General features: G+C 40.5%; 1 pseudogene; it reads right to left on the reverse strand.

Moving 5' to 3' along the window:
- Positions 1–1,359: 1,359 nt before the first annotated feature.
- LOC116811161 (tubulin alpha-1A chain-like) lies at positions 1,360–3,208 on the reverse strand (annotated as a pseudogene).
- Between the last annotated feature and the right edge of the window lie 9,455 nt (positions 3,209–12,663).

The raw sequence follows: 12,663 nt of genomic DNA on the forward strand, positions 1-12,663 counted from the left end.
GAAATATTAGGTTAGGGATTTGAACTTGGCAAAATGAAAAGCTAAAAATCTTCTCTTTTCATAAAAGTCACAATGATATATGGGCTATGATAATAGCTTACAGTTCTAAATGCTATGTGGTAAATAATGTTGATTCTTGGATAAACTATTTCCTCATCATTTTAGTAGGTTAGACATAAAGCTTGAGATAAGTACTATTACTCTTAAAGAGTATGGCAAATTTTATGCATTTTCATGGGTTTATAATCTTGGCACTTTGTTGTTACAGTACCTTATGTTTAATTACAGAAGGCTGAAAAAAGAAAAAATAGGGAAAACACTAGCGAATGTTAAAAATGTTTGTTATTAAACATCATTCACTAATTCAAAAAGTGTATGCTGAAAATAGGATTGTTTGAGGTTTTTCATATCCTTGAGGCTATTATTGGTCTATTGGAAATGACTTTTGTAGATCATGCTAGTCTTCACTTTGTGAATGGAATTTTGGCTATGGCAGATAGTACACAGTATTGTTCCCAGTATGTCTAGCAGGCAGCAGACTAAAGTATCTTTTACCAGCACTATTTCTTTCCCTCCCTGCATCACAGATATTTTTAGAACCTGATACTGGATTTAAGTGAATTTGTCATCGCTCTGCATACATTATAAAACACAGCCTATTGAAAGCTCCTTTTCAGCTCTCCCTTGCTACTAGTAAAGGAGGAAAATTGCGAGCAGGGTCTCCTTAAACCTGCTTAGAAGTGGGGCAATCATACATGTTGAGGGTACCACAAGTGCAATTTGAAACTGGTTGTAATTAAGGTGGTTAATGAAAACGACTTAAAAAAAAAAACTACATGGAAAGAAAAGTTAATCAAAGAAAATGTGTCACATGACATATGTCATTTTGAAGCATAAGGTAAATATTTCAATATGTCTTCAGTTTTCGCCAAAATATTTTAGAATGAAGACAAACTAATTTTTGAAAACCAAAATTCTATTTCCAACTACTTCATATCCTTTTTTTTTAAAGACAGGCAATACTTTAGTTAAAACCCGTTACAGAAATGAACAGCTTGAGTCTGTAATACAGCATACATGTTTTAAAGCCTAAGTCAGTAATTGTATATGAGAGCATACACATACACTGCTGCATACAAATTAACTCATCAGACCACAATTTTTCAATGTTTAAAACAGAATAAGCTTCCCTGTGAAAGCAGCATCTGTGCTGGTTTCCTTTTTGTTTTTTGTTTTTTGTTTTTTTGAGATGGAGTTTCACTCTTGTTGCCCAGGCTGGAGTACAAGGGCGCAATCTCGAATCACTGCAACCTCTGCCTCCCAGGTTCAAGCGATTCTCCTGCCTCTGCTGTTTTAACTTTAGTATTCTTCTTCTTCTTCATCCTCTTTTTCAACAGACTCCACATCAACATCCTCATAATCCTTCTCAAGGGCAGCCATGTCCTCATGGACCTCAGAAAACTCTCCTTCCTCCATTTCCTTACCCACTTACCAGTGAACAAAGACATGCTTGGAATACATCAGGTCAAACTTGTGGTCCAGGTGAGCCCAGGCCTCAGCAATGGCTGTGTTGTTGACCAACATGCACACAGCTCTCTGTATCTCAGTCAGGTCTCTGCCAGGCACCACAGTGGGAGGCTAGTAATTAATGCCACCTTGAAGCCAGTGGGGCACCAATCCACAGATTGGATGGTACAGTCGGTCTTGATGGTGGCAATGGCAGCACTGACATCTTTGGGAACCACATCATTATGGTACAACAAGCAGCAAGCCATGTATTTACCATAGTAAGGGTCATGTTTCACCACCTGGTTGGCTTGCTCAAAGAAAGCATTGGTAATCTCTGCTACAGAAAGCTGTCTATGGTAGGCTTTCTCAGTAGAGATGATGAGGGTGTATTAGTTTGTTTTCATACTGCTGATAAAGACATACCCAAGGCTGGGCAATTTACAAAAGCAAGAGGTTTATTGGACTTACAGCTCCACATGGCTGGGGAGGCCTCACAATCATGGTGGAAGGCAAGGGGGAGCAAGTCACATCTTACATGGATGGCAGCAGGCAAAGAGAGATTGTGCAGAGAAACTCCAGTTTCTAAAAGCCATCAGATCTTGTGAGAGTTATTCACTATCACGAGAACAGCACCGGAAATACCCACCCCCATGATTTAATCATCTTCTACCAGGTCTCTCCCACAACACATGGGAATTATGGTAGCTACAAAATGAGATTTGGGTGGGGGCACAGAGCCAAACCATATCAGAGGGCATAGTTGCCCAGAGAGAAGTGGATGCAGGGATAGGACACCAGGTTGGTCTGGAGTTCTGTCAGATCAATATTTAGGGTTCCATCAAATCTCAGGGAAGCAGTGACGGAGGACACAATTTGACCTATGAACCTATTTAGGTTAGTGTAGGTTGGGCCTTAATATCAAGATTTCTATAACAGATGCCATAAATGGCCTCATTGTCTATCATGAAAGCATAATCAGAGTGCTCCAGGGTGATGTGGGTGGTGAGAGTGGAGTTGTAGGGCTCTAGTACAGGTGTGGAAACCTGAGGGGCTGGGTAAATGGAGAACTCCAGCTTGGATTTCTTACCATAGTCAACAGAGAGACATTCCATGAACAGGGAGGTGAACCCAGGACCAGTTCCCCTGCCAAAGCTGTGAAAACCAAGAAGCCCCGAAGACCTGTGCATAAGTTGGCCAGTTTATGAATTTGGCCCAACATGAAGTCAATGATCTCCTTGCCAATGGTGTAGTGCCCTCGGGCATAATTATTGGCAGCATCTTCCTTGCCTGTGATGATATGCTCAGGTTGGAAGAGCTCATGGTATGTGCCAGAGCGAACTTCATCAATGACCATGGGTTCCAGGTCTACAAACACTGCTTGGGCAAGGGCTTGGTTTCTGCTTCACAGCTGCCTAGCAGATGACAGAGATGAAGAGGAGAGGTTGTTCCTTCTTACAGACCGACTCTTAAACAGTTGATGTAAGGGAACCTTCATCTCCTTTTTTTTTTAACAGGGGCTTATTTGTAGAGCAGCTTGAGGTCCACAGCGAAAGTGAGCAGAAAGTACAAAGTTCCCATATACCTCCTGCCCACCACAACATGCGCAGCTTCCCCCACTATCAACATCTGGCACCAGAGTGGTACATTCATTACAATCAATGAACCTACATCGAGGCATCATGACCACCCAGAGTCCCATAGTGTACACTTGCATTCACTCTTGGTACTGTGCATTCTATGGATTTTGGCAAATGTACAATGACATGTACCTACCATTGTACTGTCATAAGTAGTTTTACTGTCCTAAATTCCTTTGAGCTCTGCCTATTCACTCCTCCTCATCTACTTTTAAAAAAGCCAAACTGCTCAATATCTATTATGTGCCTAATCTGGGATTTCTCAATCTCGGACTCTTGACATTTTGAACAGGGTAATCCTTTTAAAGCAGATGTCCAGTACATTCTAGGATATATAGCAGCATCCCTGGCCTCTACCCAATCAATGCCAGAAACCCTGCCATTCTTAGTTGTGAGAACCAAAAATGTCTCCAGACATTGCTAAATGTCCCCTGGGAGCAGGTAGCAAAATCATTCCTGTTAAGAACCACTGGCCTAATCTAAGGCATACTCTACTTCCAAATGAATGTCTATATTATTCTATTATGACTTGTACAGTTAGTCATTAAATGCTATCAACAAATATTTATTAGGCTTACTATGTGCTGGATACTATAAATGTATTCCACACTAGCCAGTCAAGAGCTATTAAATTCTTAATATATTAATAAGTGACAGGGAGATGCACGAGTTGTTGCAACAAACATTTTAAAAATCTACATGCAGTAGCTACATTGAATCTTGAGGCACGATTGATTAAATTGATATAGCGATCTTCACGATCTAGTTCACAGCAGAATGAACGCAGAGGGAAAATGCATTGATCATTAAAATTGCTTAACTGATTGGACCTGATATGCAGTGATCCGCTTCAGCAGCCACATGCAAGAGACGGACACTGCCTCTACAGGGAAATAATTCTGAGTAATTAGCCAGGGAAGACCCTATACAAATCCCCACTCCCACCCTAACTCCACCACTGTTTTCCCATGATAGCAAGGGATATTTACCTGATTCCCTTGCGAAATTGCCATAAGTGCCTCAGTGCTCCTTTCATTTTGCTTCTGTAGATAGAGGCAGGACTGATGATAAGCTGGTTTCCTTTCTGGTTGGCCAGTACTCGTGCTGTTCAGATCATTAAATCAAATGAAACCAAGCAAGTTATAATTTGAGATTTTATTTGGAGATTCTCCTTGTAAAGATTTAGGCATTAAAGTAGTCACACAGAATCCAAGAGACAACTGTCAGAAATGGAAAGGGGAATTGGAGTGGTAGACAATGAGACATCTTGGCAAAACTAATTCTATTTGCATATGGCCTCAAATTATGGGTTTCCTCCTTCTCTTTATCCTTTTCCTTTTTTGGACAGACTTATTACAGTCATTTTGATTTCTCCCACTTTTGTTTCTTTGTCTTTTTTTAATGGTGAGTCAAAAATAAATAAATTCAAAATTGACTCACTGAAGGCAGTTAACTACATTTAACTTTTATTTCCAAGGCACTTCTTGGAGGATGTGGGTCTACTTATTCCTTGTTTGTTAAAGTGAACTGATACGTATATTCCCGTTTGTGGACCTCTAAATTGGTCTTCTCATCTATAACTTGTAAGATTCCTTCCGGCTCTAATTGTCTATGATCTGTTGGCTACTATAATAAATGTATACTAGACCATAATGCATGCTGGGACCTCAGCAGAAGGAAGAAGAGGAAAGGAGTAGGACAGAATCTTGGAAAAGGCTGGATTGAAATTTCATGGACTAACTTGGTTATAGGAATGTACCTTCAAGATTGTGTTTGGGGCCAGGTGCAGTGGCTTATACCTGTAATCCCAGCACTTTGGGAGGCTAAGGCAGGAGGATTGTTTAAGGCCAGGAGTTCAAGACAAGCCAGTACAATATAGCGAGATCCCACCTCTATAAAAAATTTAAAAATTGGCTGGCCGTTGTGCCACATGACTGTACTCCCAGAAACTTGGGAGGCTGAGGTGGGAGGATTGCCTGAGCCCAGGAAGTTGAGGCTGCAGTGAGCTGAAATCACACCACTGCACTGCAGCCTGGGTGACAGATCAAGACCCTGTCACAACTTTTTTTTTTTAAAAAAAGATTGTGTTTGGCATGTCAAATCAAAGTTCAAAGGATGAGATAAACAGGCTTTATTCAAAGGATGATCAAGTCCTGGAGTTGGGTCACGGAAAGCAGTAGAACCAAACATTTGCTGGCAAGAACTAATCCCAGATGGTCTATTTGGATTACAGCAAGATGCCAGCTAAAAGAGGAAGCTATGCAAAACAGGATCCAGCTCCCAGGGGCAATGGGAATAGGAAGGATTTCTTAGAGAATCAGGGCCCTAGGCAATTAGGCTGGAACTGAGGATTAGTTCTAGCCTCAAAGTGGGAATTACAACCCTAATCAGAAAACTAAGGCAAAAAGTCAATCACAGAGGGTAATCCAACACTAGAGGGGGATGGGTGGTCAGAGAAGAGGATGCAGTTCAGTGAACACACAACAGACATAAAGGTGCCTGGGGGGTCATGTCTATTTTATCATGCTGGCTGTCAGGAGGAATGCCTAGTGTCCTGCTGGTTGTAGGCAGGATTTGGCTCACTCAATGTAGGAGGCAGAATAGTCCTAGCCTCTGTCAGAGCGGGGCTAGGAAAGGCTACCTCATATACTTTGTTTCACTTAACTCTTCTCTTTGTCAATTCTTAAATAGTCACAAAACATCATACTCATCAATTGCTATGGTTTTTATTTCTACCCTGAGTTGTACGCAACTTCTTAAAGAATTAAACATGATCAGGCCCTAAATATTGTGCTATTAAATTTCTTTATATCCACAGACCGTATACACTGAACCAAGTTCAGCAAACTTTTTCTGTACAGGTCTGGACAGTAAATATTTAAGGCTCTCCAGACGATAGGGTGTTGGTCACAAGTACTCACCTCTGCCATTGTAGCATGAAAGTAGCCATATTCAATATGAAAACAGATAAGCATGGCCGTGTTCCAATAAATCTTTACTTATGGACCTTGAAATTTGAATTTCATAAAATTTTCACATGTCAAGAAATATTATTCATTTTTATTTTTTTAGCAACTTAAACGTGTACAAATCATTCTTAGCTCATGGGCCATACAAAAACAAGCAGTAGGTCATAGTTTGCAACTCCTGTACTAAACTTAAACAAACGATAATTTATTTAGCGAACAATGATCTGCCTAATTCTGCCTACCAGGCCTCCAACACTATAATCAGGGCCACGTAATCCTATTGGTAGGATTAGCCTTGCTCCAAGTTCTGGTAAAAATCAGGTCACAGACAGTGAGAACATAAGAAACTCTACCTACCATCCATTCTCTATAAAAGTCAACCTGTTTGATGGCCCTGCGCTATTTCTGCACTTTGTTCTGGTAATAGCTCTCTGATCTGTTTGCTATTAATAAATCCACTTGAATTGCACTCCAGTTCCCACAGATATTCTTTCTTTTATGTACGACTTTCTGCTTGACATTCAGTTTCTACAGAACTAGAGTCTCACCATGACTCGTCCAAAATCAGAGTCCTAGAGATGGGAGTGTTGTATGTTAACCTTAATGCCTGTGGCTGAGTCCCTGTAATTTACCAGCTCATCTTCCTGATGTTCCCCTCTACTTCCTGAATCATCCTCCTGTGTTTGGTCCAGTTCTAGGCCTTGTTGACCTGGCCAGTCTCACCGATTTCACCAAGCCTGACTGAGGCAGTATCATATGAACAAAGGAGCATGCAGAAAAATAGATGGAAAATAATAAACATATAAAAACTGTTTGAATAGCTTTTATTATAACCAAAAACCAAGATAGCACAAACTCTTTGTTTTATTCCATCCTTGATGAAGCAAAAGTGTTGAGAACTGAAATTTTTCCTATCACAATGGCTGTTCACCACTGAAGTAAAAATTATACACGATAAAATTCTTAGCGACTGCATCAAGACACAATGATAATTATTTAGTTTTGATCTTTACAGATCTCAACTTTCGAGTCTCTGAGTTCATTTTTTATAGTTTTGGTTCATTCTTGTTTAATCAAGGCTGTTCCAAATTTTTGTGGAAGTGATTCAGTCACATAAGTTTAGTATTTTTTTCTAATTCTCTTTCACACATACTGAACTCTAGCTTATGATAGATAGCTATCCCCAGTTGCCAATGTATAAGCTACTTCTTAAAGAGGAAGCTATACATTATAATGTAGATAACACTATATTTCACGTTTTCATCAATACATCATACAATCTTGCAAAGACAATTAGAAAAAAAAAAAAAACTGAAGTGGTAGCTCCCCATCTTGAGTTCACGTATTTTCTGGGATAAAATCTGGGAATGTATATTTCTGATCTATATTGTACCTGATATTTTGTCAAGAGGAATATATGTTATCTGCTCTGCATCAAGATTTTCAAATGTGGTTAGTTATGAAAAATATGCCTGTGATTTAGTTATACTTAAGGATGGAGATAGCATGACATAAGGATTTAGAGTGATCATTATTAAAGACCTAACTGTGATACAATTCTAAACTCAAATATCTAGACATAGACACATACTTTTGATTTCCAAGTAAAAGAGTAGGTTTGCAGTTATTAACATTTAATAACAGTAAATAACAGAATATACCTGTTATTCTCCACAATCAGGACATGCCTATATGCTGCTATCAAATTGGCAGTATTTGGTTACTTCAGTTATATTTATTCAGCTATCTTATTTGGCACAGACTAAGATATTGACACTTTGGGAACCACTTCAGGTTTTTGTTGTACAAATATTATCTCAGAGCAAAGCATATAAACTCCTCAGTGAATGTATCTGTCTTATGGGAAAACAGGTCTCATTACTTTATGTTCCCATGAACCACACAATCCTTAATCACAGGCAAAGAAAATGTACCTTGAACCACAAAAGAAACATAGGAAAATACAGAGGAAACTAAGAATAGTGCAAATGTAACCAGCTCCACCTTCCAACATAGATGCTACTTTCACCAGCTTAAAACCATACCGGCCAGGTAGTATAGGGCCAGGTACTATAGGCTCATACCTATAGTCCCAGCTCTGGAGGCTGAGGTAGGTGGATCTCTTGAGCCCAGGAGTTCAAGATTAGCCCGGGCTACATTGTGAAACTCCATCTCTACAAAAAAAAAAAAAAAAAAAAAAAGAAAGAAAGAAAGAAAGAAAAAGAAAAATTAGCTAAGCATGGTGGTGCATGCCTGTAGTCCCAGCTACTCAGGAGGCTGAGGTAGGAGGATTGCTTGAGTCTAGGAAGTAAAGGCTTCAGTAGGCCACGATTGCAACACTGGACTCCAGCCTGGGTGACAGAGCATGACTATATATATATATCCCTGTGTCTATATATATATATAACACAAGGATAGATAGATAGATAGATTAGATAGATAGATAGACAGACACAGGTATATATATATATATATATATATACATATATATATCCATACCAGTGGTTCTTTGGTCACTGCTTGGAGCTTGGAACTATAATGAAGGAACAGGAAGTCTTTCCTTTCTTCAGTCCTTCAGTTTGGATAACAGGAACTTTATTTGCACATTCAGATTTAGTACTACAAGGTTTTTACTTAACCTCATTTATCTTAGATTTATCTTATATCTACACCATCTTTCTTTCATGCTGAACATTGCAGTGATATGGAAAGGCATTTGGGATCCTGTCAGCATTTATTAAGATGAGAGAAACTAGAGTCTCTTTAAATGACAATGGAAATGAGCCAGAAAACCAGGGAAAATGGAAGATTCGGGAAGACGGGATAATCAATAGTGTAAGAACCTAATAAAGTGGGAATAGGTATACTTCACTCATAATATCTCTAGGCAACAAGTAGGATATTGGTGCTGGAATCATGCAAAGTCTTTGTCATTTGGATGGCTCCCATCTCTGGATTATGTGGGAATACAGGTTTCCCTTTATTTTGATCTTGTCATGGCCTTTTGGGCTCAGGAGGAGCCTTGTATGTTGGTCCTCTGCTGTGCGTGGCAGTGACAGACCTCAGACTAGAACCGGCTTGGATTCCCAGGCAATGTTCTTTCCTCACACCATACTGTTGTTGAAAACAATGTTGTTTCTAAAAATTACTTTCATTATTTTTTATTGCTGATTAACAATTTTCTCTGCATTTCAGTACATTCCATGTAACTATTTGATTTGGAAATTTTTTTGCATATGAAATTAATCCCAGGGACAGGGTGTCTAAGAAAGCCAGCCCTCCTGCTCCCATTGCCCGCCATGTCCCTTTCAGCACCACAAACTCATCAGAAAATAGAGAAAACCAAAAATAATCTTAACCTAACCAGATTTACCTCCCAATTTTGACACTGCTTTCATCGGGATCAGTGGTTTAAAACCATGTCACTGGTTCCTGGTTCACTGCTTAAAACTATGACTATAGAAAAGGCCATCTTTTCCTTTATTATACAGACTTATATTTGTAAATTCCCCAGAAACAAACTCAATAATAAGCTCATAGGCAGTGTGTATAAATTCCTTGCTAAGTCAGTACCCTCCAGTACTCTTCCATTATCCTTTCACTACTTAATCTACCACATCTCTAAGATGTGAGTCACCTATTCAGGTGCCCACCATTTTTCATCACTTACATTGTGATTTTTTTTTTTTGGTTCTTTACGCTCATACCTTCACTCTATTTTAATAAGACCCTTGTAAACTCTCTTTATGTGCATTGGCTTGCTGTTTTTTGTTTTTTCTCTTTCATAACATTGGCTGAGAAGGCTGTTGTGTGACACTTAATGAGCTTTTGTTGCTACGGGGACTGATGGGTGGGCTGGAAGCTAACCCCATTAACTATCTCCCACTTTCTTAAAGCACTGAAACTCAAAAGTATACAATAATTCTGTATTGGTCATATCCAGCCTTCCCTTCTCTTGAGGCATCCTGCATTCTGACTAATTCCTGAGGGCCATGTCAAAGGTCCCCACTGGAAGGCCTAATGCTGTAAATGAAGACACACAATGAGCTGGGAACTGGCAGTAGGATGTTTGAGATCAGTCCTATAATTTCTTATTGACATGCTCCCCAAACATCCAGATGGTCCTTTCATTTTATGGTGTCTATATTTCTATGAATCAATTTTGTTTAGTATCATCTTCTCCTGCAAACAAAAGCCAATAACTCTGCTGGCTCTTCTTTCACCTTTTCATCTCACATAGTGACACTTCTCAATTGGGTCACCATGTTGATAGTCTTATCTTTTGTTACATCAATTTTGGCTCCTGCTTCTTAAGCCTATTCTTCATATATTGTGAGACCATGCTGCCTTTCTTCTGATGCTCTGCCAATGTGATATTACGCAACACCTGTGACTGGTGTGGTTGGCCATGGCCAGACCTGACCAGAATAGGCCTCAGTGAGGACCAAAATGGAAACTAGGTCCTGTAGTTCAGGCACAGAAAAACAGAGATTACTCTTGGGCTGACACAGGAAGAATTTCAAGGCCCCAGCACAAAACGTGAGCCTTGGTGACATGACATCCTGAATAGGGAAATTATTGCCTTCTGTAGTAAAACGAGTTGTCTCTGGATGCTGAATAAGGGGCCAGGGAGGTGGGCATAAAATACAGGAACCCAAAGTTCTTAACTCTCAAAACTGGTGGAGGTTTCCCTCTGTGTGGGATGCCAAGTCTACAGAACTTAGGGCATGTCTCTGAGAGATACACGGGAGGTCGTCAGCAGTTAAGTCATCCCTAGTGTCTTTCTTTTTTTTTTTTTTTTTTTTGAGATGAAGTCTCGCTCTTGTCCCCCAGGCTGGAGTGCAATGGCGCGATGTTGGCTCACTGCAACCTCTGACTCCTGGGTTCAAGCGATTCTCCTGCCTCAGCCCCCCGAGTAGCTGGGATTACAGGCTCCTGCCACCACCCCGGTTAATTTTTGTATTTTTAGTAGAGACGGGGTTTCACCATGTTGGCCAGGCTGGTCTCAAACTCCTGACCTCAGGTGATCCACCCACCTCAGCCTCCCAAAGTGCTGGGATTACAGGCAAAAGCCACCACACCTGGCCATCCCTAGTGTCTTTACAAATTATTTACCTCCCAACTTTGACACTGCTTTCATTCAGGATCAGTGGTTTAGTCATCCCTATTGTCTTTACAAATGCATCCCTCGTGCATTTGTATCCTTTCCGCTGCCGATCTGCTACTTTTACTTTGAGAGTAAACCAAAGGAGACATCACCTCAAAAGGTGGACCAGACTTCCTCGATCAGCCTCTTGTGACTGGAAATCGACTGTTCCTTTTTTACATTTCCACTGATCTATAAACCTCATCGGGGGGTCTGCAGGCAACATATCAAGGAAGGAGCTCTGTGGTAGGCTTTGCCTCACCCCTCTTTTCACATTCATTTATTTTCCCCATCCCCTTTGTTCTGATTTTAAAACCATTGATCCTGGGCATGTGACAGCATTGAAATGGAATAAAATCACTGATTCTTTCAAGAAATATTTTTTGAGCACCACACTGTGCCAGGCACTGTTTTGAGCAGTGAGGATACAGCAGTGGACATAAAGAGAAAAATCCTGCGCTCGTGGAGCTGACACTAGTATGTTAGATGAAGAAAAGTGATATGGAGGAAATAAGCAAGAAAGGGAAGTACGGTGTACTAGGGGTTCCCTTAAATAGGGTGGTCAGGGAAAACATCACTGAGATGGTGACATTTGAGGAAAGGCCTGAAGGAAGTGAGGGAGCAATTCATGTGTTATCTTTGGGAAGAGAGTTCCAGGTGGAGAGAATAAGAGATGAACAAGTCCTGAGGTAGAAACAGGATTAGGATGTGTTAGAGACAGCAAGGAGTGTCCTATATGGCGCCTTGCCCCACACCTTTGCTTGTGGACACTTTGCAGTGTCCACAAGCAATTGCAGGATAACTTTTATATATGCACTGTTAGGGAAACAGGAGCCTAGGAAAGCCAGAGTGACATCATTTTAAAACCAACTCCAGCTGGGCACGGTGGCTCATGCCTGTAAATCGCAGCACTTTGGGAGGCCGAGGTGGGCAGATCACTTGAGGTCAGGAGTTCAAGACCAGCCTGGCCAACATGGTAAAACCCCATCACTACTAAAAATACAAAAATTAGCCAGGCGTGTTGGCGGGTGCCTGTAATCCCAGCTACTCGGGAGGCTGAGGCAGGAGAATCACTTGAACCCAGGAGGTGGAGGTTGCAGTGAGCCTAGATCGCACTACTCTACTCCAGCCTGGGTGACACAGTGAGACTTCGTCTCAAAATAAATAAATAAATAAATAAAATGACCAAAAGACTCCATCTTGAGACTAACAAGGCACATTTCTTGCTATTCACCACCCGTGGTCCTAAGATGTTCACAGCTAAATAAAAAAGCTTGGTAAGGCCTGCAAGGACAAACTCCTACAACAACAGAAAGTTCAGGAGTCCCAATGCCCACAACAATATGTTTTCAAGATGGTTTGATGTACATACACAGTAAAATGTCAAGGACAGTTTTCTTTA

The sequence above is a fragment of the Hylobates moloch genome, unplaced genomic scaffold, assembly GCF_009828535.3.
Source record: "Hylobates moloch isolate HMO894 unplaced genomic scaffold, HMol_V3 SCAFFOLD_7, whole genome shotgun sequence".
Taxonomy (NCBI): Eukaryota; Metazoa; Chordata; class Mammalia; order Primates; family Hylobatidae; genus Hylobates; species Hylobates moloch.